This window comes from Emydura macquarii, unplaced genomic scaffold (genome assembly GCF_026122565.2).
Source record: "Emydura macquarii macquarii isolate MOO-44397 ecotype Brisbane River unplaced genomic scaffold, CSIRO-AGI_Emac_v2 contig_318, whole genome shotgun sequence".
Lineage (NCBI taxonomy): Eukaryota > Metazoa > Chordata > Testudines > Chelidae > Emydura > Emydura macquarii.
The window spans coordinates 1936412-1961778 of NW_027130455.1; the positions used below are offsets into that span (position 1 = coordinate 1936412).

At 43.2% G+C, this 25367-nt stretch overlaps 1 long non-coding RNA gene across 1 annotated transcript in view; it reads right to left on the reverse strand.

Moving 5' to 3' along the window:
* Positions 1–522: 522 nt before the first annotated feature.
* The window catches only part of LOC137165704 (uncharacterized), a 52111-nt gene continuing 27266 nt past the window's right edge, over positions 523–25367 (reverse strand). Inside the window, exons 2-3 of the long non-coding RNA XR_010923464.1 lie at positions 1840–1909; positions 523–1124 (exon numbers count right to left, since the gene is read on the reverse strand). This is a non-coding gene — a long non-coding RNA (uncharacterized lncRNA). The remainder of the gene's footprint in view (positions 1125–1839; positions 1910–25367) is intronic.

The window sequence follows — 25367 nt, forward strand, 5'->3', positions numbered from 1 at the left end:
CATGTTTCAGGACATAAGCCAGTTGTTAACTGATGGGATCTAGGGAAAAATCTCCCCATGTACATATTATTGCATTTCAAAACCTTTGTCTGAAACATCTGGTACTGGCCATTGAGAGAGACAGGAAAATGGATTAGAGGGACTGCAATTCTGAACCACTGTAGAAGGTTCTATGTAAATTTAAGAAATGTGTATCTGGGCTGGAGAACAAAAATGTGTCCCACCTCCTTTTCCAGGAAACTGCGTTTTGCTGGGAGGAGTCACAGGAGAATGTATAGGTAGCCACATAAACAGGAGCCAAAATCTAAGGCTCTGCAACATTTAAAATCCTCAAGTAGCACTGCTACTTGGGAAATGTATTGCATTTGCTCATTCCCATTCATACCTGCAGGACCAGGAAGTATGAGACTGAGACCTGGGACTAACCCTAGAATTTCAATATGACAGAGTACAGTAGCCTTTATTATAACCTAATATTCCAGAGTTTGGGAACTTTGGGGTATCCAGGAAGAGATTGGACTTGTTAATTGAAATGAAATATTGTACAGTTCTCCCTGAAATCAAGTAGCAAAAGGATTTTCCTTTTCTTCCACTCACCATACAAACAATACTGCGACTACTGTTCAGAAAGTGATCAAACAGCCAGTCTCAGGATGGAACAATGTACTTACAAGACTGACTGATCATTAATGGGACAAGCAACATTGCTCAATAAAGTTGCTCAAGGTGTGTAAACGTCCTGTGTCTGATATTTGATAGTCTCTTAAAATAAACCATAAAGCTTAAGGACAATTACTCCTTGAAATATATGTTCCCACCGGTCTCATAGTACCAAGAGAACTGGAACAAGACAGATATTAAACCATAATTTCATGATACTTTTTCAAACACCACATGATTACATTTACATTTAGAACACATCCCTACAGGGCTCTTGATAACTACATTCAATTGCGTTATTACAGAGGCTTTTTGTGGATACATCTTTGAAGGCTAGAGCACCTCTAAACCTGCCTTTTCAGAACTATAGCTCCAACAAGTTGAACTCAGTGGGCCATTTGCATCCTTCGTATAACTCAATTGACCTTGTGGTGTTATACCAGAGAAGCATTTAACCTGTACATCTAGAAAGAACAGATCAAATAGTTAGATCCCAGCAATTTCTTCATTGGAGAAAACAAACATAATCGATCCCTTCTGTAACCTCCAAAGGTAACAGCAGAGTTATAGAGATGAGTTCCAGCTAATAAATGTTTTAGCTGCTTCTGCAGACAGGGGGACAAATTCTGCTCCATTGAGCAAGTGCAGCTCCCACTAACATGAATGGGATTCTTGTTCATTCATCCAATGGCAGAATTCAGCTCAGTATTCCCCGATGATTTCAGCATAGTGGATCATTTAGTGGTGATATGGTTCTCCTAAACAAATTCACCAATATGATGTATCTAATAGTTGTAGTAAAATGTTGGGTCCTCCATTACATAAAGCATGAAATTACTTAAGACACTGGGAGCCTGATGAACACAGGCCTTGCCAAGGGAGAAGTCAGAAGGGACTGATATCCAATAACCCTATAAACCAGACAGTCTTCCCCATCCCCAGATATTTGCAAAAATGTACAATTTTATCAACTTCTAATATCTTGTTTAACACTCCTGTGCATTTTTTCCCATGTTTGGACAAGCCTAATCACTCTGTTCATTTCAATTAGTGTTTCTAATTTCCCTCTCAGGTTTGCAGAACTTTAACATTTTGTATTTTCTAGTTTCCAGATCAAAATTTAAAAAATTCTTTTTTTAAAGTCAACTTTTGAGAATCATTTATCTTTTCAGTGGGTACCTTTTAAAGTCACACTTGAGAGCCTGGCACAGAACTTCTACTGACTTGCTTGAGCACCATCTGTCCAGGCCTGAAAGAGAAAATCACCTATCACGAGCAGGAAACAGATAGAAGAGGATGAAATTAATCATGCATCTGTCCCAAATTAGCATCCACCTGGCTCTCCCATTTCCTGCCCCAGGCCTCACTTTCCCCCCTCTGAGAAGCAGCATTGCCAACTCAATGTAATTACAAGTCTCATGATGTTTAGTGGTTTTTCTTAGAATTGCAGCACCAGGAGCCATGGGTGGGTCTTTTAAAAGGTTGGAATTTTACTGGAGATCAGAAAGTTTATATCACAAAAATGAATTAATTTTGTATTTCAACTTCAACAAACTAGTACTGAATGAATAGCCTAACTACAAAAGAGTAAGTAGTGTTTTGACACTTAAACAAATCTAACATGGAAGTCTTTTTATATGCTTTATCCTGGGAGGATAGTTAAAATATCCATTTTTACTTGGTGTGTTTACTAGTCATTGGTTATGAGTCATACTGGCTTTGCTGATGAAGATTTTGAAAATTGAACTTTACAATTTTTAGAAATGTTGGATGCCAGGTCTGAATACTGTTCAAGAGTGGACTTTTTAATGCACTCTGTTCCCTCTGCAGGTCTCCTGTTTGACTTTTTAGAATCATAGTTCCATAAACAGTGACAATGGCCTACAGAGCATTGTAGTTTCTTTCCTAAGCAGGCAAGGTGTGGGTTTCATTGTCACAACAGCGCCATTAGCAAGTCTCAGAAAGAAAGAGACCATGTACAGATTTACAGAGTTGGAACAATAAAGTTTCCTTGTCATTATGCACCTTCCAACAAGCCAATTTTAGTTCTAGAGATCAAAGAACTGTTGAACTAAAATCCGTAATAGCAGCCATTCCACTTCAGAAGCAAGAGCCAAACATTGATATAGGAGTCAGAGAAGCTGATAATGCCAGTTCTGATTTCACAATAGTACTATGTCACCTAACAAATAGGATGATGAAGTTAACAGGAGGGGGCAAAAATGAAGGATGTCAGTGAGGAACTCAAGAATGAGGAAGAGTAGTACAACATTTGGTGTTATAGATTAAGGACCAGTGGCTACATGTTGCTGCCTAGGAAGTATAGGGTGGAGCCTTGCAAACCTGATCAAAAATATTTTTGAATATAGTGTAGCAAACTGACGCTACATGGCTCATATGATCTCTTTAGTTGAGAAGCACAAAGCTTACAAAAGGGCTATAGATAGGAATGAAGGGAGAAAATTAAGAAAAGAAAACCAGAAATATATGGAATGTTAGTGGTCAAATGTTCAGATGCTATCACTGCTAAGTTCATAGGGCCTGATTCTCAGGTCCTTAGGTCTCTTAAATCACTCTTACTTGTCCTGCAGTAGAAGAGCCTAGGAGTCTCAGTCACGAATCAGGATGCCATTGTGCTAGAAGATGTAGAAGTAGCTCTGTACCAGTGTAAAGGGGCCATAATGTAATTTACACTTGAACCCATATGAAACCCACTTGATTTCTGTTGCATACACAATACTGAAACCAAATGTGGGTTTTATTTATTTATCTAAGGCTTCTTGATGCTTCCAGAGCAGTGTAAAATGGCCTTAATGGAAATGAAAATCAAGCCCACAATATATAGTCCCAACTTGTGTGAGATTCTGCAGCGTGCTGGAATGCATTTCCTAGATTTTGTTTAGGGTCTGTAATGTGGGCACTGTCCTTTGAGCACTTCCTAGTGGTTGGGTGTAGTACCACTGTCCTTTTCTCACCCCGGCACTCCCTGGAGGCTGCTGGTTCACCTTGGCTGGTCTTCAGTGGCTTGGCCCTTTGGAAAAGTCACAAAGTGCAAATGAACCATTTCTGGGGTAGTAAAGAATACAATAAATGAACAGTCTTGTTGCCCTCACTAGGGTCTTCAGCTCTGATTCTGAGCCCTTTAAATTCAGCCCTTGGTTTGGGCTCTCAAACCATCCCCTTCTGGGGGTTTATGCCACTGTGGCTGGTAGGGGAACCCACGCCGACCCACTACTCTGAGCTCCAATTCAGGAACCCTAGAAATAGCAGCTAGACACTGCTCAATTTCAGTTTGATGCTGCTTCTTCCCTTGGCCTCTTCCTACAGGGCCTCTTGTAGCTCCACCCTCACCTCAGGGTTAAGTTTCTTAGAGCCTCTCTCCCTGCAAACCCAGCTTAAGGAAATGCAGCCAGAAACAAACTCTGGCGATCCTCAAGCTCCTGTGGCTTCCTCACCTTTCTGGTCCCAGCCAGCAACTGAGCTGCAATGGCCCTGCAGCAACTTTTATCTGAGTCTTTTGAGCTCTGATTGGCTGCTTCCATGAGGCCCCTCGAGGCAGGCCTAGAGGACCCACCTTCGCTGCTCCTTTCCTGTTACTTCACTGCTTCCTGGGGCAGAGTGTAGTAGGACCATGGGTCCTCCTGTAGATAGTCGCAAAGGCCAAGTATGGCCCATCACGGGATCACACAACCAATTTCTGATAAATCAGATCGGTGATATTTGGAATAACCAGTTTCTGTAGATTACGTATGAAACACTAAACATGTTCTTAAGCCTGAGAAAGCATAGTCCAAATGGATTTCCTATTGGATTCTAAAAAATGTTTACAGGTTTTCCGCTACCAAAATTTTAGCTCCATTTTAATTAGATGAAAGACAGACGTTCTCTGCATGATTCTTCCACAGATATAACAACACTTTTGCAAGAGATATCTATACCCATTTTAGGCATGTCTAAACAAAATAATGTTGATTCCAGAATGAAATCTTAAGTGGATCTTCCACACAGGTTTTTTTTACTCCCCATAACTCCCATTTTCCTCTCAAAATAAAATCATTCATTTTGAAAAAATTCATTAAAAGTATTTGTAAAAATAGAAAAAAGGAAAAGTTGCAAACAAAATAAAAAGTTTTCTTTTTAAGTTTTTAATGAAAAATAAATTCCAACCATCTTTTGCAGGCATCCCCGACACCTGTGTATCTGACAAAAAACAAATGATCAAACGTTTAACTTAATAGGATGAAAGTTGTATCAGGGCTGCCCCAAGATAATTAAGAGCTTTGTTTCCATTGAGGATGCTGAAATAAAAGGGAGGCCAATTAACTCAGTGAAATATTTAATAGGACACTATTCTATCAACTGTCCAAAAAGTGAAGAAAAGTAACTATAGATGTCTCCATTCATCATGTACACCATAGACTATAGTGTAGCACTTTAAAGACTAACAAATTTAATTTCAGCAGGCATAAGGTTTCATGAGCTTCAGCTCACTTCCTCACTTGCAGTTGAGGAAGTGAGCTGAAGCTCATGAAACCTTATGCCTGCTGAAGTGAGGAAGTGAGCTGAAGCTCATGAAACCTTATGCCTGCTGAAATTAAATTTGTTAGTTTTTAAAGTGCTACAGAATTCTCGTTGTTTTTGCTGTATACAGACTAACACGGCTACCCCTCTGGATATAGACTATAGCGAGTCAGGTAATGGTACACCAGCATAAAGGCTGATTTGTATCGAGCCATCAGCAAAGTTGTATCCTCTAGTGCAGGGGTGGGGAACCGTTTCCCTGCCAAGGGCCATTTTGATATTGCTGCCTCCATTCGCGGGCCATGTCGCCGATTCCGCCGCCGAATTCCCCCGCCGCCGCCGAAAAGGCGCAAACGGCGGCAGGGTTTCGGCGGCGGGAACTGCCCGACCCCCCCCCCCCCCACGGAATCGCGCCGCCGCCGACTCCACCCCCCGCCACCGAAAAGCCGCCGCCGTTTCCGTCTTTTCGGCGGCGCGGTTTTACAGTGTCCGCGGGTGCCGTGGGCCAGTAACCACCTCCGAGCTCCCGCCGCCGCCGAAAATGGGCAGACGGCGGCAGGGTTTCGGCGGCGCGCACTTCCCGCCCACCCGCCCGCAGGCCGGATCAAATTCTTTCGCGGGCCGGATCCGGCCCGTGGGCCGGAGGTTCCCCACCCCTGCTCTAGTGGCATAGGGCTTTTGTGATGCCTCTTCACCCATTCCAGCTCCTGGTGTAAGAAAAAGAGTCAAGGCCAAGATAACCATGTGCCACAATGATCCCAAGCCTCTGGGACCACTGACATCCAGTACAATATGGAGCAAAATTAAGTTGCTTTGACTTATGCATATTAGTCCCCCAAACAATGTCATGTAAGGTCTCTACTGAAAGCCTGTATCACTATGGTCATCATATTCACTGTATGATGTATGTACACAAAATATGAGTTACGTATATATACTAAAAAGTTACATTATCTAGATCTGAGAGCTAAAAGTAATCCACATATTCCTGCCAGGCAGGGGGTAGAGATGCTTATCTCACTCTGGCTGTTCATATGAAAATGGATATTGTACAGTTCAGAATAAATGCCCACTTACATTCTGAGCAAAATGTTAAACAATAGATTGTGGGAGCTGCAGTAAAAACAAAAGCAGTAGGGGCTATCCTCTTTTGGAGTAAGATAATGAACTTTTGAAACTATATCTGGGAAGTGGATGAACCCCTACTTATTTGCTCATTTTGTGAGGACAAGCTGCCAGCAGGCTTGATCTCATGAGAAGGAATCGCAGCCAAACTGGTTGAAAACCCTGGGAAAAGGACTTGGGGTAAGCTATCTTATAGGAGATAGGGGAAATGCCTTGTGAGTTAAGTTTAGGCTCTGGAAAGTGTACTATGATTGTTTAATGGAAACAAAGGTTATATATAATGCTTACTTTCTATCACTTGTATCTCTGTGCTTTGATGATAAACTTATTCTTGTTTCCACTATCTCGCTCTCTCTAAAGTGCTAATTGAATCTTGCAAGCTAGGGTGTACTATTCCTTTGGAAGTAGCAAATCTGAGAGTTGTGTGTACCATGGTATGGGGCTCAATACTTCCCATGAGGCTCCCAGAGAACTCGGGGGCTGCGGTGCACCCATTGCTAAGTTGTACATAGAGAGCAAGGCCAGGTGAGCTATCCCAGGGAAGTATCACATGTTTTCTGCCATTGACAGTTTTGCACTTTGAAAGTTAATTTCAGCCTGTGCAAACTGCCAAATTCTACACAACTCTGCTCTAATGTAAATAATGATAGCTGATGTCATTGTTATTATGCAGAATTTTATATGTGCAATAAAGTCAGTTTCTTGTGACATTATGATTTGTGATTAAACTAAGATTCCACAAGAGTGTTTATGTCAATGTTCTTAAGTTAACTGCCTATCTACATGCATTCTTCTAGGAAGACTTATTTTAATTAATACCTATTCAGGAAAAAAATGTACTTCATCTTGAGGTGGTTACTAGTGACAAAGAGCCCAGGTATGGGTGAGCAGTGATGTAGATAAAAGTAGTGTAAAATCCAAATTAATGAGTATTCAATTAGCTAAACACATTTAATCCCTTACCACAAGTTTCATTAAGAATTCACGTGACATTAGCATTCAATTATATACCTTTCCTATGTGTACAATTTCAATCAGATAAATGCAAACCAAGGCTTGCAACTAGCTACTAGAAAATAAAATTCATCTGGTGAGCTGCTTATTGATCAGCCCATTTTCATTTTGTTTGGCCATGCCTGGGCATTAATGAGACCAGTACTTTCAGCTCTTGAAAGGAATCACAATGAATTGATCTGCCTCTTGATGGAAAACATTGTGGTCTGTGTGTTATTGAGGAAGAGAACCTTCATTCTTACCATAATAGAAAGTGAAGAGGGTGCGTGTGCGCGCGGGGGAAGCCTGGAACAGTGTCAGCTGTAGAGACTAGGGCCCAAATTCACGGCTTTCATGAGTAGGCACCAGACCATTGATATACATCTATTCACACTAGCTCTGCATGTGACCCAATTAATCACATAGTCCAGACTTTTATCACTTATTTCTTTTCTTTTGCATCTTTGGCATCTTTAAAGAGTGACGATAGTTAGAAAGGCAAAAATGACTTCTCATGCTTTGTATCTGCTCCCAGTGTGGCTGAGCAGTAATGGTTTAATTTACTGACAAAACCAAGTTTTGCCTACTGCAACAGCTTCAGTAATTACGCCTTTCAGACACAGAATGCAGTATTCACTACAGCACTCTGGGCTTTGTCTGATACCACAGTGAGTAATGAAGCAATACCTTTCTATTACTTTATAGATGTGAACTTTACAAAACTGGTCCCCTGCTGGGGTCTAGTAGTGGTGTTCCATTGATTGAAATAGGTCATGCTACTTTACACCAGCTGAAGATCTGGCCCTTCCTATATTTTAGGATGATTTCTTCCAGATTAAGTTTTAAAACTAGCATCACTTCATTTACTGCTGGGAGACAAATAGCCAGCCTTTCACAACAGGAGCAACCTTTTCCTTCATATCCTCAATTTAACTAATTTACTTATGCAGAAACTATTTCTAACTTTCCCATCCACTAACAATAAACAGACAAAGTAGAGGGGAAACAGTGCAGTAAAGGACAGTCACTGTTTCTGATTCATTGTACTCCACATTTCTATACCACATTCCACCTGAGGAGCTTTGCAAATGTTAATCCTTGTAACACTCATTTTAATTAAGAGCTATCATAAGTGCATTTAGCTCAGTATCTGAAGTTGCTCTAAATTTGCCTTCCTTTGAAGGTTATTTGCACTCCGGTGCAATTATTCCTTTATTTTTTTACTCCCCAGAGACTGCAAATATTTAGTGGATTTTGAGAACTTTTCCCTCTGTGCAAGACAGTCTCCCCTGCTGAGATTCCAGCTCCCACAAATGACAATATATATATTGCTCTTCACCTCAGAAACCTTTTGTTTTCCTCAAGAAGCTCTCTCAAATACAATACTTTCACACTGAAAAACCTCAAGAATAGAGATGAATTCTCTCTTCTCCCAAGCATAAGGGATTTCTGGTAGTCCTATGTCTTTTTAGATAAACAAGGCCTCAAAACTACTTTATAATTAGCAATAGCTTTTTTATTTGTATGATCATCATAAGGCAGCACAGTTAGTGACACCTACAGTTAATGCTTCCTGACACTTCCCATTATTAGACTGTTTTCATTTGTTTATAATTTTGCCTAACTTTAACCATTCAGGCTGAAATTTCCCATGCTGAATATCTGCCCAAGGCTGAATTGTTTTGTAAAGCTTTAGCTATAAACAGCCCAGCCATTTCTCATAATGAGAATAGTTACATTATTTTGCCTGTTAAGAATATTTTTTACCACCTTTCTTCTGGTGCCATCAAGTAGAGTAGGGATTTGACCTTGAATATACTGCATGCCCAGAAAGTGCCCTAACCACCAGACTATTGACTATTCTGGGGTGGGTCATTTCCATCCCCCCCCACCACACACACACACACACTAAAGGTCTGGTTTGTCCCCATTAGCACAATAAATTTAAAAAAAAAAAGTGAAACCCTGAAGTTGTGTGAAATGGAATTTTAGTTGTCTGCCCACCTTGAAAGGAGTCAGAAATTGCTGAACACCCATCCCAGGGGGCAGTGGGGAACAGGCTCCTTTTGAAGGGTTTCTAATTGTGCAACCACATACTGAGGCAGACAAAAATCACTGGGCATTTCTAAAAATGTTGACCATACTAAAAGAAAGTATCATTCTTCAATTTCAGAGAAAGCTAACAGATGAGTGAAACAATGCAAGGGAAGGAGAGTGGAGGTGGTAATAGGAACAATGTTTATTATAGACCACTTGGATCCACAATTTGTAGGTATAGAAGATTTCTGGTTAATTATATTCAGTAAGTTTCAAAGGTCACAAACAAATTTAATTTCCCATAGCAAACCTACTCCCAGTAGATTACAAGAGTAGCCGTTCATAGCATCTCAGCTCCCAGCAGCATTTCCAGTTACCATCAGCCCTCAGTCAACTTCCATCATTCATTCCCGTTTCCCAGGTACAACAATGCCAGATATCCATATGTGTAATAAGTATCTAAATACATAAAGGTGAAAGTCAAGCATCTTCAGCCACCCAAGAAATTAAAGTATTGATTATAACTGCAGTATTTTAACTTGGTAAAGAACATCTGATTGAAAGTCAGCATTTTTAAGTGAAAAAAACCCCCATAAACATCTATGTAAACTTTGCTTTTTAAGTGACAAAACTCATTTTCAAATGATGGATTTCCCCACCAAAACTTATGCATTGTGTATTTTAAAGATAACACTAATTCCATCTCATATACAATGAAAATTCACTCTGGGGTCATGGAACTCTTGAGTTTATTACCTATTTGTGGAATTAAAACAGAGTTAATCAAAATATAGCCCCAATCCTGAAATTGGGTTCATAACCGTGAAAATGAGAAACCACACAAAGCCCCATTGAAATGGGGTTATGCATAAGCATAAATAGCCACCTGTACAAATGCAACTGCAGTATTGGGGTCTTGGTTTTATTCCCTATCATTCCCATTTATGGATATGAGCACTTTTAGCATTTCTATAAAAACATCTGCTGAAATTACATGACATTGAAATGTTACATATTTAGGCACACTAATTGCCTGACAAACTATGCTAGACAGAATTGCGTAAATCCCTTCAGTGCTAGAAATAACCCCTAGCTGCACCTATCAAAAGCCTGGAATAATTCAGGCTACAGCCACATTTTTCCAGTCATTTTCTGTCCATACGGGGAGCGGGGTGGGAGGGGGAACACCCCACCCACTACTCTGAATCCTGGTCCAGGGACCCTATGGAAGGCAGGCACTTGCTGTAATCCTCCCCAACTCCTCAATCTATCTCCCTGGGCCAATTCCCTGCAGGCCCCAGCACCCTCTCCACCCTTGCCTCAGCCTGAAAATCCCTGCAGCCAACTAGGAGCTGTTCTTAGCTCCCTCGGTCCCTGTCTACAGTATTGCTCTAACCTGTGTCCTAGTGGTCTTCAGCTAGCAAAGTAGCTAGTCTATTCTCCCTCCCCCAAACTCCAGAGAGTGACTGACACTGCCCTGCAGCTCTTCTTATATGGGCCTGCTGGGCCCTGATTGGCCACTCCTCTCAGCTCTTCTTTAGTTGGTTGCCTCTTGTGCAGCCTCTCTAGAGCTCTATTAATCCCTTAGTGGCCAATGTGGGGCAGACACCCTATCACAGTGCTAAAGCCAACAAAAAAAAGCATGGATTTAAAGTGCCTACATTCCATAAAAGTAGTGCCGGCCTGCGTGAAGCTCCAGACCCATGGAAGGGGTTTGACAGCGATAAGAATTTTCCCTCACAACATGAGTGAGGGAACTCCTCCCCATGGCATAGAGTTATCCCAGGACCACAAGGCTGGAGCCAGTTTAGTTCAGTCTACTTCTGGGACCATGGGTGAAGGGAGACTGTGCCTTTTCATCTAAAGATCCTAGTACTTTCAATGTACTAGGACACTATAAGGGGTCCTTATAGCAGCCTCTCAAAGACTGGAGATAAGGAGACAGCTGGCCCCCTCTGTCTTCAGAGGGGAAGAGGAAGGCTATCAGTCCATACCGATGACAAAGGGAAGATGGGGCTTGAGGTTCAGTGTCAGGGGATCAGAGACCATGTGTGTGTGTTGGGATGGGGGAGTGGTAAATTTGGCAAGGAGCAGCTGCTCCCCAGCTCAGCTCAGAGATTAAAGTACTGAGCACTCATTGTTTGTGTAGGTAGAAGGCCAGGCTACACAGGCTGGTTCTCAGAAGAATGCAAAAATATGGGTTTAGGGCTAAGAAAGAAGAGAATTGTTCCTTCCTGTTGCTTATGTAGGGCACAGCATAAATAGAAAGGGGATACAGCCCTTTAAGAGGAAAAAACCTGGATGGGCTCTTCCCCCAAAAAAGATGTTTCAGAATTAAGATTATTTGGGGCTAAAAAAACACCTCCACTGATACTTAGCCCAACATCTTCAGTGCTACAGGAAAAAGTGTCAAATGGGTCTGAACCAAAAAGCAAAAAGAATCTTTTGAAGAAACAAAAGCAAACTTGTGTCCAGGAGCTGGTTTTCAGGAACTCAGCTGGTTCTGGGTGCAGTTGCCTAGCAACCCAATGAGCTCAACTGGGCCCAATAAACCCCCATTAATTGACTGTGCTTCCTGATTGGACAGAAAGGCCAACAGATCCCTATTTAAGCCTGGTAGCACCAACAGAACAGGGGCTGCTGAATGTGTTCTGTGCCTGTAACTGTACAAGATCTGTTTCCTGCACTGACCTTTGCTCCAACCTGTGCCTACTTCCCTTCTTCCTCAGAGCTCCTGGTCTGACCATACCAGTGGTTCTGTCCTCTGCTTCTGCTGAGACTGCTAGGCCAGGCTCCTGTTCCAACCACTACATCACACTGCCAACATCCTAGTGTGTGACTTTAATTAGCTTCAGCTCTGGATTAAAGTTTACTAAAGAGCTGGGTGGGTGCTCAGCACCTCTGAACATTGGGCCACCTGCTTATCAGCCTAAATATTGATTCAGGCACCATTCTTTGGGCACACACTGTTGAAAAATTTAGCCAGTGTTCTTCACACATTCCTTCAATCCACTCTCACACTTTTCAAAGACAGAATTTTTGGCCCACCTGCTCTCTATGGCCCTGATTCTGAGCATCTCCAGCAGTGGGACTGTTGGATGCTCAGTATTTGGCAGGATAGGCTGTCAGTGCTAGAAGAGTAGAAAATGGCCTTATACCAAAAAAATTACTAAAAATTGCTCCATCTAAAACCTTGTTTTTGATCCTTTCATGTTTAATAATTTGACATGTAATATTGACCCCCTTCCCAGAAGGCCATGCTCTGTAGAGCAGCTGCTCATTGGCTCTAGACACACTCCAGCTGAATGTGTTCCCCAACATTCAACTGCAAATACATCAATGCGAGAAGAATGGGTAGGCGCTTCAGTGATCTCTCCTCAGTCAGCATAAGGGGAAGGGAACACTGGTCTGTGAGACCTATTAGACCATGGAAATGTCTCCCAAAGGAAGTGGTAGAAGTAGCATTGTTTGAGTCATTTCAAGAATGAAGTGTTGTTGTAGGCATATCAGTCCCAGGATATTAGAGAGACAAGGTGGGTGAGGTAATAACTTTTCTTGGCGCAACTTCTGTCAGTGAGAGAGACAAGCTTTCGAGCTACAGTGAGCTCTTCCTCTTCCAAAGAACTTAGTGTAGCTCAAAAGCTTGTCTCTCTCGCCAACAGAAGTTGCGCCAAGCAAAGATCTTACCTCACTGACCTTATCTCTCTGAGTCATTTAACATTAGACAGAGCAGTATGCTCTAGTGAACAAACCTGCAGCAAAAGGTAGAATTACAAGACATAATGGTCTTGATTATATGAGAATAAAATACTGTATGTGCACACAGCTGCCGGTATGTGTTAAAAACAAAACCTGTATGTTAACATCTGCTGCTCCCAGATACGGGGCAGATCATCTGCTGGTATAAATTGTCATAGCTCCACGTAGCTGAGGAAACACTGCATGAAATATAGGGAGATTCCCAGTGAAGGCTCTCTTTTAAAAATGCCACAATGGCAATACAAATTCAGTAGCTAATCTGGACTCTAACTGTTTGTTAGTGCAGGCCAAAGGCAGGGCAGGGATATGCATTGGTACACAAGAGACTATCTTTAGATCCACAATTAAGAAAGAAAAGTAGACAAACTAAAGAGGGTTTTGATAGCTGTTTTTGTGCTGTGCATCTGAAGTCACTTAATCCAGAAATAAAACACGAGTGGAGTTTATAGCCCTGACATAAAACTGATTAGGCAGTAGAAGTTAATACCAAAAGGTCAATTTTCAGCCTAGACTTAGAGACAGTGACTGACAGAATTCTGTGAACTTCACATAGAAAGATTTCAAAGGTGAGTCAAGGATAAGGCTAAGATTGTCATAGGTATCTTTAGTAACAGTCATGGACATGGGAAATAAACAAAAATTCACAGCCGTGACCCTGACTTTTACTATAAATACCCTCTCTAAATCTCAGCTGCTCCCGGAGCACCTCTACTCTGGGGGCGCAGCTGCTCTGGGAGGTCCGGGAGCACTGCTACTCTGGGGGCCCTAGGGGCGGATAAGCTGGCCCCTGCTCTGGCAGCAGGGGCTGACTGCCCCTGCATGCCTGCTGCTCCAAGGTCCCCGGGGACTGCTGTCCAAAAGCCCCTGGGGCCGCCCCAGGGGCCACTGCTCAGGCCACCCCTGGGACTGCTGCTGCCTCAGCAGTCCCTGGGGTCCCCAGGACTGCTGCTTGGGTAGTCACCAAGGCCAGCTGGCCAGTACAGCTGGCCACAGGGCCACTCCAGTCGCAGCTGGTATGGCTGGCCACAGGGCCACTCAAGCAGTGGCTAGCCACGGGGCTGCTCCAGCAGCAGCGAATGTGGCCGGCTCCAGGGCAGCCGCGGAAGTCATGGAAGTCGCAGAAAGTCATGGAATCCGTGACTTCTGCAACCTCCGTGACAGACTCGCAGCCTTAGTCATGGGATATGTTGTCTAAACGGCATTCCATAAAATTTATGGACAAGCCAATGAACAATTACATATTTTGCCTCATCAGATCTTTAAAGAAAAGCTTCTATAAATACCAAGGACCAAATTCTCCGCACACACGTCCATGACAGCTAATTGGAATTATGCCTCTGTTATCCTTTCCCCACAGCTGTCTGGCAGCAAAGTTCTCGCCAAAGTCTTATCATCCAAATCAATGGATGGAGAACATTAGCTCAACCCTGATGTATCAATGTGTGGATAATTACTGCATGTCAAAATATCACTGAATGGGAAAACAAACAAGCACAAAATGGACTCAAGTGGTATATAGCAGTGGACTGAACTAGAAGACCTCTCGAGGTCGATAGCTGTTCTAGCCACATGATTTTAGCCCTCTCTCAAAACAGAGGGTATTTGGGGCAAGTCATATGATAGTAAAGTCTCAGCCTCTATTCCCCTTTTTATAAACTGGACCAGTTTTGGTAAAGCACTTTATAATCCTCAAATAAAAGGTCATTTGAAAGAATAGATTATTTTTAGACAAATAAATGCCAAGTCTTACTGCAAGGCAAGGATACTCTAACTGCCTTTTGAGGAAATGGACACCAGCAAAAAAGGAGCACAGGTTGCTTTAGGAGGATGAAGAATTATGCGCTTTTACCAGATTTATAGTTATCAAATATAATAACAGATTATTGCCCTACAATGTACTAACAGAGCACAGTTCTTGCTTGTGTACTTATATAGCCTCCATCACTGTAGTATCTGAGTGCCTCATAATCTTTAAAATATTTATCCTCACAACACCCTCCATGGATAGCATTTGGCACATTTAAAGTCTTTAGTCTAATCCAGGTTACTGGGTTGGGTAAAGGGGGATCTGCGTGAAATTCTATGGCCTGCATTATACAGGAGGAAAGACTCAATGATCTAACAATCCCTTCTGTCCTTAAACTCTATGAGACTATAAAACAAGCATGTAACAGATTTAATAAAGTGCCTAAACAGGCCAGAGATGAGAGAGTTATTTCAGTTAAGGATAAAGCAGCACTATTTCCATCTGCTAAATAAAAATTCATTGTTTTAAGTTGTTGGTCATTATCGCTGCTCACAAAGGTTCCTAAATGCAGTTGCCCGAAAAGAAATGGGCCCGCATGGTAATGAGCGGTTGATATGCACAGGGTAGCATACCGGGGTCACAGTCTAAGAGTGAAAGAATCACGAGACTCCACAACATGATTATAGGTAAAAAGTGAGAAACTCAGTCCAGAGCTGAGCATTCTCAGGAAGACTAGATTTGAGATAGTGGCTAGTTTTGTAACTAAGGACAGGCTCCTTTGCACTCACACCCACTTAGAGATTTGTAAATTACACATCAAACACTGAATTTGACTCACTGAGTTTAAGGGAACCAGCTGGTCAGAGGAGTGGAGCATAGCAAAAACAAACAAAAAATGCCCTCCCAATGCAGGAGGATTTAGGTAGGTACAAGTTAAAGGAGGTTGTTAATAAGGGTTCTGTTGTTTTATCTCACTTATCCTATCTTGACTATCAACTAATATGTTATGTATAAGCTATAACTATTGCATGCTGTGGAAGTACTTAGGGGGGGCAGATATTTGGGCAAACTAAAGAATAGGGATGTGAGAATGAGCTATCTTCTCTGGCCTAAAAATGTGAAAATATAATAGGAGGTGAGAGGTACTCACCAGCTAGAAGACAGAAAAACAGCAAGCAGCAGCCAGTTGCAAAATGGACACTTTAGAACTGCAGTTGTGTGTTTCTGCCAAATATAAAGGGCTAACCCCCAAAAAGATATGGTGGGAAACAGTGCCTATAGTAGGGCACGTTTACACTAGGTAAGGTTACTAAGAGCCGCAAGGAAGGTTCTCCTTGAACTGAAGCTGTTTGTGTTGTATTGACCACCATTATATCACAATGTTTTTTTCAATTGCAGCCCCCCAAATCCTTTATTTCTCAGCAACAAATAAGAGCTGACTGTCAGTTCATTAAAGACCACAATGGTATCTGTTTATTTACCACAATGAAAGATCATTCCTGCCCCTCAATCCCCTCCCACCTCAGCAACGCAATTTCTAAAAGACTGGCACAGTATCACTCACTTTGCACTAGGTGCTGCTGTGATGAAAGGCTTTCGAACTGTACCATGAAATCTTGCCGCCTCTCTCCAGATGTCATTGCTGCACTCTCCATTGCATTCACAAAGGCAATAAGCAGTAGTGACTGTACAGTTGTAATTCAGGTCATTGTCATTTTGACTTCTCCCAGAAGCATGCTCCATCACTATTATGTTCTGCACAGACAGCAGATGAAGCACTGGTTGTGTTACAAGTAGAGCTGGCCGACCTGCAAGATGTCACACATCCTGCATGATGCTCTATGGTTGAGGTACCCCATTTCATTGTGTAGTCCCCAAATCTTAAGCCATATAATCAAGTAGAAATCTCTAGTTGCATCCAAATAGACCGAAACACCTTTATTCCCTTCCACAACCTTAAAGAGGCTTGGAATAACAAGAGAAATAAATGATGCACTCTGATAGGGATGATTTAGCTGAGGTTAGTCCTGCTTTGAGCAGGGGGTTGGACTAGATGACCTCCTGAGGTCCCTTCCAACTCTAATATTCTATGATTCTATGATAGGATAACAGTGATTTATCCATGTGGGGAAAACACCACAATTACCATAAAGGGCCATTCAGGATAGTTATTTGTACTCCCCCAGCAATATTGCCATGTACTGAGCCCCCAACACTTAAATATAGAGTAATATTATACTGCCTGAACAAGAGTCAATCCAACAGTCCCTCAGTCTCTTCCTCCCATAACCTTTTCCCCTTTGCAGTGCCTTGCCGATGCTTGAGGGTGACATGAGCTCATGGTGGTAAGTCCTGGTCTCTGCTGCATTGCCTGGTGTCCATGGCTGTATTGGTACTGGTTAACTCAGCTGGATATGGGCTGTGGCCATGCCTAGCCCTGTTATCTGGGCTGCTCTCTTAGGCCAGGGTTCAGGCTGCTTTTGGGCCTGCGCCTTCCATGAGCAGTCATAGCAGTGTGATTCCTGACTTCAGTCCTGGCCACATTGCATCTAATTGACCCTGCAAGCAACCCCATGCCCACACTTGAGTAATCCCTGGAGTGGCATTCCTCTTCTCCAGTGGAGGTAGACTGGCAGCAGGGCTGGTGGAGGTAGGGATGGCCATTCACTCTACAGCCAGGGATATGTAGAGGTGGGCTCCATGTCCTCCGACTTTCCCACTTGCATTCCTGCAGCCCAAGCTGAGCGTCAGCCATTCAGCTGGACTCTGGGGGTTTGGGCTGCAGTTTATCCTGTCTGCATCCAGAGACCCCCATGACTCCTCTGTCTCCCCCTCTAGCTTATCCCAAATCCCCTGTTATATTCTGATGCACCCCAGAGCAACAATCCCAAAACACACACACGACGCAAGATACATGGGCAGGTTGTCGATCAAATCATGTAATAACCAGGAAGCAGTTAGCGCAAGAACAGTCTGAACAAAACAGAACAATCCGAATAGCAGATGTATAGCCGCAAGCCCTGAGCAGCTGCGCACACGCACACACTGTGTTCATGGAACAGGAAGCAGGCAGGCACCACACACCAGTCATCATATCCTCCTGCTGGTTCTCAGCCATGTGGACAGCCAAGAGGGAAGGAGGCAGTGTTGGTGGTGTCAGTGGTCCAGGAGCAGGGGATGTTTCGGGTTACTGGGGGAAGAAGGGAGAATGGAGGCTACTGGACATAAAAGAACAGGGGCTACCGGTGGGAGGGGAGCAGAAGCTGTTGTGAGGAACAAGAACAAATCATGGAACAAAATTGGAATTGATATTCCATATTGGAAGAGAAGGTTAAAGGACTAGAGACCCAAGTATCAATCCTGCACTGCATCTGAGAATATGAACAGTTTCTGGGTAGAAGTCACAATTTGTTACTGCAGGCACAGCATGCTGAAGAATCAGAGAGGACAATGCAGGAGGGACTGAAGAATGGGGAAGAAAATTGGCAGTGTGTGACCTCCAGAAGAAGAAAGAGAAGAACCCATATATCCCCAGTGCAGGGAGAGATTAAACAACCATTTTCAGGCTCTCTGCACAGGTACTACTGCGGAGAATGGTTTGGAAGAGAGTCATCTGAGGAAAGGAATCAGAAGGAGACCCCATCGATCGGAAGGTATGGAATGCATGGTCCTAGGGATGGGAGTTCCATGACCACCACTCCCAAGGAGGAGGAGATGGGTGCTGGTGGCCAGAGACTCTCACCTAAGGGGTACGGAGTCATTCATTTGCCATCCAGACCAGGAAACTTGAGAAGTGTGCTGCTTGCCTGGAACTAGAATTCAGGATGTGACAGAATCTGCTGAGACTCATCAAGCCCTGGGACCGCTACACCCCTTCCTACTTTTCCACGTGAGCATCAATGACACTGCCAAGAATGACTTTGAGCAGATCACTGCAGATTACATGGTTCTGCGAAGAAGGACATAGGAGTTTGAGGCACATGTGGTGTCCATCCTCCCTGTTAAAGGAAAAGGTCCGGGTAGGGACCATTGAATTGTGGAAGTAAATGCGTGGTGACGCAGGTGATGTCAGAGAGAGGGATTTGGATTCTTTGACCATGGGATGTTGTTCTAAGAAGGATTGCTAGGAAGAGGCGGGATCCACCTAACAAAGAAACATCTTCACCAAACAAAGAAGAACATCTTCACAGACAGGCTTGCTAAGCTAGTGAGGAGGCCTTTAAACTAGGTTCACTGGGGGATGAGACCAAAGCCCAGAGGTATGTGGGGAAGTGGGATACAGGGAGGAAAAGCACAAGGAAGAGGGTGCAACAGAGGAGGCCTCCGGATTCATATTGAGAAAGTAGAGAAATCACCTAGTGATCTTAGGTACCTGTTCAAGAATACAAAAAGCCTGGGAAAGAAGCAGGAGGAATTGAACGTCCAGGGACAGTAAAGAAGCTATGATGTGATTGGAATAACAAAGAATTGGTGGGGTAACTCACATGACTGGAGCATATCATGGATGGGTATAAACTGTTACTGTTCAGGAAGGACAGAGAGGGGAGAAAAGGTGGAGGAGTTGCACTGTATGTAAGAGAGCAGTATGATTGCTCAGAGCTCCAATATGAAACTGGAGAAAAGTCTGTTGAGAGCGTCAGGGTTAAAATTTAGAGGTGAGAGCAATGAGGTTGATGTCACGGTGGGCATGTGACCACCAGACCACAAGGATGAGGTAGACGAGACTTTCTTCAGACAGCTAACGAAAGTTTCCAGATCACAGGCCCTGGTTCTTATGGGGGACTTCAATTACCATGACATCTGCTCGGAGAGCAATACAGCAGTGCACAGACAATCCAGGAAGTTTTTGGAGAGTGTTGCAGACAACTTCGTGGTGCAAATACTGGAGGAACCAACTAGGGACCATTCTCCTCTTCACCTGCTGCTCACAAACAGGGAAGAATTGGTAGAAGAAGTGGAAGTGGGTGGCAACCTGGGCAGCAGTGACCATGAGATAGATGGTCAAGTTCAGGATCCTGACAAAAGGAAGAAAGGATAACAGCAGAATATGGTCCCTGGACTTCAGAAAAGCAGACTTTGACTCCCTCAGGGAACTGATTGGCAGGATCCCCAAGGAGGCTAATATGAGGAGGAAAGGAGTCCAGGAGATCTGTCTATATTTTAAAGAAACCTTATTGAGGTTCCAGGAACAAACCAGCCTGATGTGCAGAAAGAATAGCAAATATGGCAGGCACCTAGCTTAGCTTAAAAGAGAAATATTCAGTGAGCTTAAACACAAAAAGAAAGCTTACAAGAAGTAGAAGCTTGGACAGTTGACTAGGGAGGTGTATAAAAATATTGCTCAAGCATGCGGGGGTGAAATCAGGCAGGCCAAAGCACAATTGGAGTTGCAGCTAGCAAGGGATGTGAAGGCTAACAAGAAGGGTTTCTACAGGTACGTTAGCAATAAGAAGAAGGTCAGGGAAAGTGTGGGCCCCTTACTGAATGGGGGAGGCAATTTAGTGACAGACGATGTGGACAAAGCTGAAGTGCACAATGCTTTTTCCCCCCCGTCTTCACAGACAAGGTCAGCTCCCACAAGGAGCACTGTATAGTATGGGGAGGAGGTGAGCAGTCTTCTCTGGTGAAAGAACAGGTTTGGGACTTTTTAGAAAAACTGGACATGGAACTGGATGCAATGCAGCCGAGGTTGCTTAGGGAGTTGGCAGATGTGATTGCAGAACGATTGGCCATTAAGTTTGAAAACTCGTGATGATCAAGGAGGTCTCGGACTATTGGAAAAGGCAAATATAGTGCCCATCTTCAAAAAAGGGAAGAAGGAAGATCTGGGGAAATACAGACCCGTCAGTCTCACCTCAGTCCCTGGAAAAAATGGATTCCTTTTCCTTTTGAGCAGGTCCTCAAGTGTTACCTGTCAGCTCTGTGTTCTTGGGGAACCAGGGCACAGTACCTAGCCTGTCTGATTCACGAAGGACCTCCCCCCTCCCAGCCTCTGCTTGAACCAGAACTGATCAGAAGAAAGACTTACAAAAAGCAATAAAAAGGCAGTGGGAGACACACCTAAACCCCTCTAGACAAGGGTGACAGGATTTAGGAAGATGAGGCTAAGGGAGTTACATCAAAGATGGAACAAGGAAACATCTCTATTAGCATACCGAATGGAGAACAAAGCATCAAGGCAGTGACCACACTGAACTCTGGAATCAGCGAAGCAGGAAAGCATGGCATGATGGGAGATCTCTGCTCCAGATTGTAATGAACCCACGCCTGCACACACCCAGCTCAGCAGTTAGCAGACCAATTCTACTCATAGATCCTTTATTGATATCTAAAACACTGAATCTGCTTGATTGCATTGTGAACTCCCTCAAAGGAACATTGCCCATAGCCAAGAATTATCAGTTCCTATTGTCAAGCCTAAACAAAACATCTTTGGTAAACAAACCTAGTGTTTGCCCTTGAACCGTTGTTTCTTCCCTACAAAAATCCCTACCCAAGTTCAAAATTCTATACTGATGTCTGGATCCAAAAGCTGCATCAGTTCTACTGGGACTTCACTTTTTCCTGACTGATCGTGTTGGGGGCTCTGCCTGTCTCAAGCATTCCAGACCCTAAGCTGAACAGCCTGTCTCCTGGGTGTCAGCTTAAAAGTGTTTTGACCCGGCCTGCTCAAGACTTACTCTATTCCGGTGCGATGTCAGGGGCATATAAGGTTGGCATCTGGAAAGTGTTGTTTAACCCAGCCTGCTCACATGGCTCTGTTAATCTGTAAATGTGGGGGTTTATTTGAGTCTGGGGCTGGAAGAACTCGGCTATGGGAAACTTAGGTCCTGCAGGGTAGTTCCATTGGCAGGGGACTTGCAGAAGGGAGAAGTAAAGCTCCATATGAAAACACAAGTGACATAAGCAGTACATTAATAGAATTACAACCCACCGAGGAAAGTAACCCTAATAAATGAGCATACCCCAAGGTGATGGGCAAATCTGGTAACACAAGGAATCCATTTTGAAGCACTTGGAGGATAGGAAGGTGATCAGGAACAGTCAGCATGGATTCACCAAGGACAAGTCATGCCTGACCAACCTGATTGCCTTCTATGATGAGATGACTGGCTCTGTGGATATGATATACCTTGACTTTAGCAAAGCTTTTGATATGATCTCCCACAGTATTCTTGGCAGCAAATTAAAGAAGTATGGGTTGGAAGAATGGACTATAAGGTGGATAGAAAGCTGGCTATAGCATCAGGCTCAACAGGTAGTGATCAATGGCTCGATGTCTAGTTGGCAGCTGGTATGAAGTGAAGTGCCCCAGGGTTCAGTCCTGGGACCGGTTTTGTTCAAAATTATCATTAATGATCTTGATGATGGGATGAATTGAAACCTCAGGAAGTTCATGGATGACACTAAGCTCAGGGGAGTGGTAAATACACTGGAGGGTAGGGATAGGATACAGAGTGACCTAGACAAATTGGAGGATTGGGACAAAAAAAAAAAAATCTGATGAGATTCAACAAGGACAAGTGCAGAGTCCTGCACTTAGGACAAAAGAATCCCATGCACTGTTATAGAATGGGGACCGACTGGGTAGGCAGCAGTCTGCAGAAGAGGACCTGGGGGTTACAGTGAACAAGAAGCTGGATGTGAGTCAACAGTGTGCCCTTATTGCCCAGAAAACTAATGACATATCGGTCTGTATTAGTAGGAGCATTGCCAGGAGATCAAGGGACGTGATAATGCTCCTCTATTCAGCACTGGTGAGGCCATATTGTGTCTAGTTTTGGGCCTCCTATTACAGGAAGGATGTGGACAAATTGGAGAGAATTCAGCAGAGGGCAACGGAAATGTTTAGGGGACTGGAGCACATGACTTATGAGGAGAGGCTGAGCCTTTTTTAGTCTGCAGAAGAGAAAAGTGAAGGAGGATTTGAGAATGGCCTTCAACTACCTGCAGGAGGGGTCCAGGGAGGATGGAGCTAGGCTGTTCTCAGTGGCGGCAAATGACAGAACAAGGAGCAATGATCTCAAGTTGCACTGGGAGAAGTCTAGGTTGGATATTATGAAAAACTTTTTCACTAGGAAGATGGTGAAGCACAAGAAAGGGTTACCTAGGTAGGTGGTGGAATCTTCATCCTTAGAGGTTTTTAAGGCCTGGCTTGACAAAGCCCTGGCTAGGATGATTTAGTTGGGATTGGTCCTGCTTTGAGCAGGGGGTTGGACCTGATGACCTTTTGAGATCCCTTCCAACCCTAATCTTCTATGATTCTATTTTAAATGCTTCTTCGCTTCCAAACTGACAAAGGCTGAAGCATGTTAGTGACAGAGGGATTGTGAGGGAGGCAAACCATGTAATAAAATATAGTTTCTTACCAAAAATCAGCAAACAGTGTCACTGGTGGCTTTTTCTGTATAAGAAATTGTATAAGATAGTATAAGAAATTATAGATATACACACACGTCCCTAGGCCTCTACCAAATCACACTGCACCCTCTGGACCTGATTCTCCATTGCCTTGTTCCATGTGTAGACATTTACACCTTTGTAAAGAATGGTCATGTTCTACACTCATTTTACAGACCTAGTTTTTGCACTAATACAAATCACTCTGATCACAGAACTAGAAGCCGGTAATACACACTGATTCCCCTCACAGCCTCAGGCATGTCACTTGGCCTCAATTTCTCTTTCTGTGACGTGAAAAAAACCACCCTCTCCCCCAGAGAGTTTGTGAGGATTAATTAGCTAATGTTTGAAAAGTGTTTTAAAGATGGCATGTGCTAAATACCATCATTCTCTAGGTCTGATTTAAGGGATGAAAGAAAATGCTTCTTCAGAAGCCTGTTTTCTTAGTAGCTCTAATACAGATGTAGCTCTTACAACACCTAGAAAATGCTGGAACATTTACCAGGAGTAATCTGTGTCTTACACTATTTATTTATACTATCAAATTGGTAATGGTACATTATCTTTCAGAGGTTCACAGCTTTGGCAGTAAGCCAGAATGATAGCCAGCATGGCCAATTCTGGTCATCATTTGCATGGTACAAATTCAACATCATGGAGTTTTACACAGATATAAAAAATATATAGTATCTGCTGCAATATTCTGATATATGGCTATTGACAGCACAAAGAATGAATTATATGTTGGGTAAGTGATGTAGCCACTCTATCACGGCAGCATCACCCAGAGACATCAAACACATCAATCTAGTTCTTGTTTGTTCTGAGGAGCATGTAAAAGCTGATTCCGAACGACTAGGGAATGCAGGTCTAAGTTGTCTATCTGCCAAGAGATGTGACATCGATCCATAATGTGGTCTCATACCACCTGTTGCTGCCATTTCTTAGAAAGGTTATGTCTGATCAACTATCTAAGAAGCACAACTATTTCAGAAAAGGAATGTCTTGACCTTAGCTCTCATTTTTGTTGTGGCTTTGAGAAGAAATTGTGAAGTAAGCTGTCTTGATAGTTGGCCACATATAGTAATGCAGGCAGGGCCCTGCCTTCTCATCTGATCCCTGGGGAAGCAATGCCAGCCAGGACTGGAAGGTTGGAGACTGGAGTTGTCCAGGTCCCACCAGTGATGATACAAATGCCAGAGTTGATCATTGAGTCCAACTTGCCACAATGACAACTGGAGCCCCATGATGTCACACAGTATTTAGCCTGTACAGTAATCAGGGCATTAGGCATAATTGGGCGTAATTAGGGCATTGGGTAATTAGGGCATTCCATAAGTTTGCAGTACTAGCACTCCATGAGTTGCTGTCAAGCCTGCGGAGGCATGAGACTCTCGACTGGATTTTAGAACGTCTTCTCAATGTGTGGTCAAAAGGATAGTGACAGTCAAGCTTTATCCCCAGATAAGTAGGGTATGGTTCCATCATGTAATATTTAATGACTTTCATTAACGACTAGATTGCCTTGGGATGTAGCAGTAAAAAAAAAAAAAAAAAAAAAAACTGGCCAAAGACAGAAAAATGAAAAGCAGAAAACAGTGCCAGCAATGTGGCAGCCAGCATGGGTATAGGAAAATGGTGAGCATTCAGGCAAACTTGTAGAAATTGTAGTAAGCCCAACCATTATGCTAAAATGTGCAGAGAAAGCAGAAAAGTGCATGTATTAAGTACAAAACTGGATTCCTCAAGTGAAGAAGAGCTGTCCTTAAAAACAATAATAGAGGAGGCTGAAAAATCAGAAGAATGATTAATTAAATATGCACACATGGCACCTATGTGACATATGGGATAGACACTGGGGCACAAGTAAATGTAATAACAAAAACAGAAATAGAGACAAGTAAGGAGCACATAAAAGTGGACAAGTCAAAAGTATCTGTGAAAGACTATAATGGATGAACAATTCCAGTGCTAGGAGAGTGCATGCTGATACATGAAAAGGGACAAATGATAAAACAAGAGTTTATGGTGGTACACACAGGCAAGCAACCAGTCTTGGGCTTACATATGTGTGAGGTGCTTGGTTTCATTAAGAGGATGTGTACCACAGAGAGATAACATA